Genomic DNA, 5,799 nt, shown 5'->3' with positions numbered 1-5,799 from the left:
AAGAAATCCCTCTCAAAATACTCCGCGGACTACCGTTAAGCTGGGATATGAAAGTGACAGCTATGCGGGAACATAGGGATCTAAAAGCCGTTTCAACTGACAAACTTTTTAGTGATCTCAAAGCGTACGAGTTCGAGATGACACTAGTACAAAATAGCACATAAAACACTGACATTTAGCTACTATTCGTAGTGTATTCTTAAAAAAAATCACGCGGTGGCAATTTTGTAAATAAGTGAAAAACAATTCGCTACCGTTGTTAGTAGGAACGGATGCGGATTTAAAAAAAAAAGCGCTTTTTGCATTTCGCTACCGTTTCTTGTAGAAACGGTAGCGAAATATAAATTATTAAAAAAAAATAAAAAATTCTAAAAATACATTTCGCTACCGTTTTTTTATAAAACGGTAGAGAAATATTAATTATTAAAAAAAATAAAAAAAAAATCGCACAAACATACGTACAGATCCCAGATCTATCGCCACATCCACACCACTGCTTCAAACAAACGCAACCACCGCAGCCACACCACCGCAGCCTCCATCGCCACCGCCTCCGCCTTCCACCGTCGCAGCCACCACCGCCGTAGCAAGTAGATCTGCCCGCACCATCCACCACTGCCATTGCAGTGCGCCTTCGTCCACCTCCGCGCCTCCGCCTCAACCACGGCGACCGCGCCTCCGCCTCTGCCTCCATCGCCGTCGCCGTCCGCCACCAGCCTACGCCTCCCCCATTGTCGCCGTCTGTGATAAGCTTGAAAAAGCTGTGGGGAAGGTTGGTGTATTGTTCATCAGCGTCTAGTTTTATATCTACCACTGTGCTTATTATGGCCTTATGTTTTTCTGCATTGAAGGTACTGGTTGTCTCAGACATTAAGCGGGATCTTGGTTACAAAGGATCTGCTGGGCATAAATCATGGAGAAATGTAACTTTTCCTCTTTATCTTATTAGATTGTGATTTTTGTTTTCTGTTAATTACATGCTTTTCTCTTGGATGATAACTACGGTAACTACGATTACATTTGGTGTTAGATCTGCAATAGGTTGGAAGAGGCCCGTGTAGTGGAGGAGTTTTTGGCTAAAGTGGATGGTAAAGTAAGTGAGAAGGTATTCATCTTAACAACTTTGGTATTTTTATAATCATTTTATATTTTTGCAAGGATTCGATCTCTTAAATTTCGGAATACCACCTAAATAACTGCAGCCAGAGAGTAAAATAGGTCGGTTTACATCTAAGCATGCCAACTTTAGTGTTTCGTGCAAAATTGTTTCGTGCAAAATTGTAAGGAGTTAAAGGAATTATATGTTTAGTGTCTTTTTTGTGCAAGAGGTGGAGAGAATTGTTGATTTCAGAGTAGATAAATTTTTATTTTTTGGGGTGCTTAAGAAAGATGTCTATTTGAAAGAGGTTGGACCATAATTACTAGATCAAGGATGTAGTTCTCATTCTTGGCAATCTGCCCCTTATTAATACCTTCTTGGTGCCATTAATGACGTTAATTTGATTAAGAAACAAAAGAAACAAGATAACAAAAAATCCGAATAATAGAGAATAGATACATAAAAGATACTGATAGAGTCTATTTCTGTGATCTGATTTAGTCTACATCATATTTTATGTTTTTTTTTTAATTTTATTATTGAAGTTTGAGGATTGGTTTTTGTTGGTATTACTGTAAATCAGTTTGTGCCGGTACAGGAAAGCTCATATGATCATATTACTGTAAATCAGTTTGTGCCGGCAGAGGAAAGCTCATATTACTGTAAAATATAGGAAGCAACAACAGCATCATATTGATATAGGAAAGCTCCCGGCATGTTTAAGCCCATCTGGTTTTGATTCTAGGGAGCCCTATGATCTTCCGTTTGGTAAGAGCTATCAACCGAGGTTGCTGTGCTGTATTGTATTGTATTTCCTTTCCAGGTTTCTGAGTCTCCTTTTATTGTTTATAGGACCGATAATGTTCAATAATTCACAGGAGGCTTTGCTTAGAAGAAAGTTAGAGAAGGAAGCTGTGTTGCAGAAAGCCATCGATCTTCATAGCAGTAGCTCATCACCTGTCATTCCAGTCTCTTACCAGAGCAACTCGCAGTCACCAAACTATCAAGTCACAGAAGGTTTGTTCTTGTCTCCATTTGTTAAACTAAATGTCTATTTGTTGCACATTTTAGTTTTCACGTGGTAAGATTTTGCTCTTTTTTTTTTATTTTTTTTTTTATTTATTTTTTTTTTTTTCTTGTTTCATTGAAACAGAAAACAGTAGCCATGAGGCAAGTTCAGCAGGTCAAGAGAACAAGAGTAGAAGTGAAGATAGCGGCAAGAAGCAGCGAAGCAACAGCCTTGAACTTCATAAAAGGTGATAAGCAGCATAGCTTCTTTAAAAAAAAAGAAAAGAGAATAAAGCTTTTTGCGGTTGCTTTTGTTTCATTTATTCATATATACAATATCTTTCTAATGCTTTGATCTCACAATCATTCCTATAGAGGCCTAGAGCACATCCTTCTAGGTAAAATTGTCGTTGCTGCTTCTCCTATGAAATCAACTGCTGAAAACCTACCGACCGGAACTGATGACAGTTTCTCACCAACTCCAGCTTCTACTTCAACCATAGAATATCCCTAAGTTTACTTCACACTTGCTTGTAATGAAAAAGAAAGTAGCTGAATAAGTTAGCTGTTTATCATTGAATGGTAGTCTTGCATGAAACAGAATAGAACATTTCTAGTCTTTTAATTTTGGCTAAATAAGATCAGGTTATTTTCTATTTATTATACACGAAACAATCCGGGCGAATGGCATATATTAATTAATGTATTTGTGTGCATTATCATCTCGATCAGGCTAGCTCTATATAGTAGTGCATATATAATGTTTCTTGATTTTCTTGATTTTTTGTTTCTTATTAGTTAGCTAGCTTGTTCTTGATTGGTTATATATGATAAAGCTTTGGAGTTGAGAAGAAGGGCAGTTGTTATTTAGCAGAGTGAAGATGGAGGGTGATATCTACTGTGAGATTGAGACCCCAGGGTGAAGTCTATTATTAGGATACACCTTTTTTTACATCCTTTTTTCTAAAATTTTTTTTGTTTCGCAAATATGTATATGCTAATTGAATACATATTCAAAATATTTTCAAACTGGGAATTGAAGCTGCTAGTCTCAACTCTCAAGTATGAACTTCAAGCATTTGGATTAACTATTGAAGTATGAACTTCAAGCTGCTAGTTTCTGAATTTTTTATTTTTTATTTTTTATTATTTTTTTTTTTGCAGATTTGTATATGTTAATTAAGTATTGAAGATCTAGAGACTAGAGGTAAGGGAAATCTGGATTAACTATTAAGCATTTCAAATCTTGTTGTTACTTGTTAGTATTCAAATGACTTTCAAATTTTGTTGTTAGTCTTCAGATGAATATTTTAACCATTTTATGATTTTTATCTTTAAGCTACTGAATGCTCTATACTATAGCTTGCAGAACTTGAAAAACTCTTTGAAAATGCTCTATGTTTAGTTGTTTACAGTTTACTTGAAATAGACTACAAATTGCTCTATGTTTACCGTTTACTTGAAATAGACTACAAAATGCTATGGATCTGTAATGACTAATCTCTTCATCAATCGATTGATGCACTTGTGCAGTTGCTGTTTTCATAATGTTTGTATATGCATATGATATCAAGTGAGTCCAACATCTCTATTATCTAACTGGTTGTAGAATGGGTTGGATACTAAGGTGGAGAAGTCTGATTCCTCGGTGCAGAAGCAGATCAAAGATAACTAAGGTGGTCATTAGGTTCTTATTTTATGCTTCTAAACACTGATATGGTATCTTGTTTTTCTTAGAAAGGTTTTTGTATATATATTAGAAAGCTTGTGTATATATGGGATGATTCAAAGAAAAGATTGTATATATTAATTGATATAATTGTGTTGATAGTTATAACTTCACGTTAATTTTAGATTATAGTGTGTTAATAAACAACATTTATACATGAGCACTTTAAAGTATTTAGCGAATTTTTTAATTAATTAATTTATTAAAAAATTAATTCTTTTTAATTTTGTTTTTTTTTTTTATAAAAAAAATGGGAATCCGCCACTGTTCCTAAGCTGGAACAGTAGCGGATTCCCATTTTTATTTTTTTAAAAAAAATAATTCGCTACCGTTCTTCTATAGGAACGGTAGCGGATTATCGAATATTAAAAAAAAAAAATTATAATTCGCTACCGTTCTAGCCAAGAATGGTAGCGGATGATCAGACTTTTCGCTACTGTTGTACAACGGTAGCGGAAAGTCAGCGACATTCAGAGACTGTCCCATCCGCTACTGTTGGCGGATGTGCAGTTTTGTACTAGTGTGAAATCAAAACTTGAGGAGGAACGTGAAGAAAGAACCACAGCCTTAGTAGCCGAACAACCATCAAACTAAGGTTAGTAGGAAATAATGATTTTTTATCTAACGAACAATTTGCTTTACTTGTTAGGAAATTCAAAAAATTCATGTGGAAGAACAACTTCAACAATTCAACTCAAAGAAATCAAGGAAGTTCATCCAGAAGACCAAGAAGAGAATTTTCTAATGATAACACAAACTTGTGCTACAACTGTAGAAAACCAGGACATTTCATGGCAGAATGTCCATACCCCAAGGTGAGTAAAAATCAAAATAAAAATACTTCTAACTCTCCACAGGAAGAAATATCTGAATCAAAGGATAGAAGATTCAAAGGATAGAAGATTCAAGAAGGATAAAAGGAAAGCTTTAATAAGTGACCCTCTTGAGACAAGTGGGTCTGAGGAATCTTCAAGTGATGAAAGTGATAGCTCAATGGAGGATACTGCACTGCTGTGTCTTCTAAGCGTAACCAGTGTGTAACCCCTCTCTAATTCCAATAAGCTGCGATCGTACGTACCGGTCACGAACCGTAAAAATTTTAGGAACTGCTGTTCGGACCCGATTGCCCTAGGAAATGGATTATTAGACACCATACTATTATTCTTGAATTTCCTATTTAATTAAATTAGCCCATAGCAGCGAAAGTTTATTTTGATCGTACATCGCTAAATTACGCGGTGTACCGAACCTGGCCCAATTTTAAGTTTCAGTCTGGGATAAATTTTTGGTTCCGAAAATTATTGGATTTAAATTAGTTTCTACCGAGAATTCATCTGTTTTAATCCCGATCAGTCTAGCTAAGATATTTTTCCAATATCCTACCATAAGTGAGTGACACTTGTCACAATTAATTACCACATGTTGGTGTGTGTTTGTCCCGGTGGTAGCGATGTGAGTCTAGAAGGGGGGGTTGAATAGACTCACAAGGGGTTTTTGAAAACTTTTTGTCTAAAGAGATAATCGCAGCGGAAAGAATATATCAAGTTTTATCTTCACTTTGCACTTAGGATTTTCTTGTAAAAGACATTAAGTTTGAGTGATATATGCAATGCAATACGTAAAATAAATAAAGAGAAACAGAGAGGGTTTTAATAGTGGTTCGGCTGTTAACTAAGCCTACTCCACTCTTCTTCACAACACGTGAAGGTTTGTACTATATTCCCCGTTATAGTACAATTTCCGTTACAACAAGCTCCTTTGATCACTAAGCCCGGCAGCCTTGTTGTTGTAGGTTTTTCAACTTCTTCCAAGTTTACTCCGCCTCTTTCTACTTCACTTGTAGAGATGGTTGAAAGATTGTGATGATTCTCCAACTTGAAATTCTTGTGCTTTGCTTCCTTGATCAACTTCTTAATCACACAAGAACTTCTAAAGAGATCTGAATATCACTTGTAAGCTTATG

General features: G+C 35.7%; 1 long non-coding RNA gene across 5 annotated transcripts; it reads left to right on the top strand.

Annotated features, from left to right (window-relative positions):
• Nucleotides 1-453: 453 nt before the first annotated feature.
• Nucleotides 454-4,555, top strand: LOC116015468. Of its 5 annotated transcripts, XR_004097624.1 has the most exons (9): nt 454-772; nt 852-923; nt 1,031-1,105; nt 1,683-1,867; nt 1,952-2,116; nt 2,253-2,355; nt 3,272-3,314; nt 3,717-3,783; nt 4,486-4,555. It is a non-coding gene; the product is annotated as an uncharacterized LOC116015468 (long non-coding RNA). The 5 variants fall into 5 exon arrangements; XR_004097627.1 differs by lacking the exon at nt 4,486-4,555 and having other exon boundaries at nt 1,042-1,105; nt 3,717-3,960; XR_004097623.1 differs by lacking the exon at nt 4,486-4,555 and having other exon boundaries at nt 3,717-3,960.
• The last annotated feature ends 1,244 nt before the right edge of the window (nt 4,556-5,799 follow it).

The sequence above is a fragment of the Ipomoea triloba genome, chromosome 4 (genome assembly GCF_003576645.1).
Source record: "Ipomoea triloba cultivar NCNSP0323 chromosome 4, ASM357664v1".
Taxonomy (NCBI): domain Eukaryota; kingdom Viridiplantae; phylum Streptophyta; class Magnoliopsida; order Solanales; family Convolvulaceae; genus Ipomoea; species Ipomoea triloba.
Note: the sequence above shows the minus strand (reverse complement) of the source record. Positions and strands in the feature narration are given on the sequence as shown.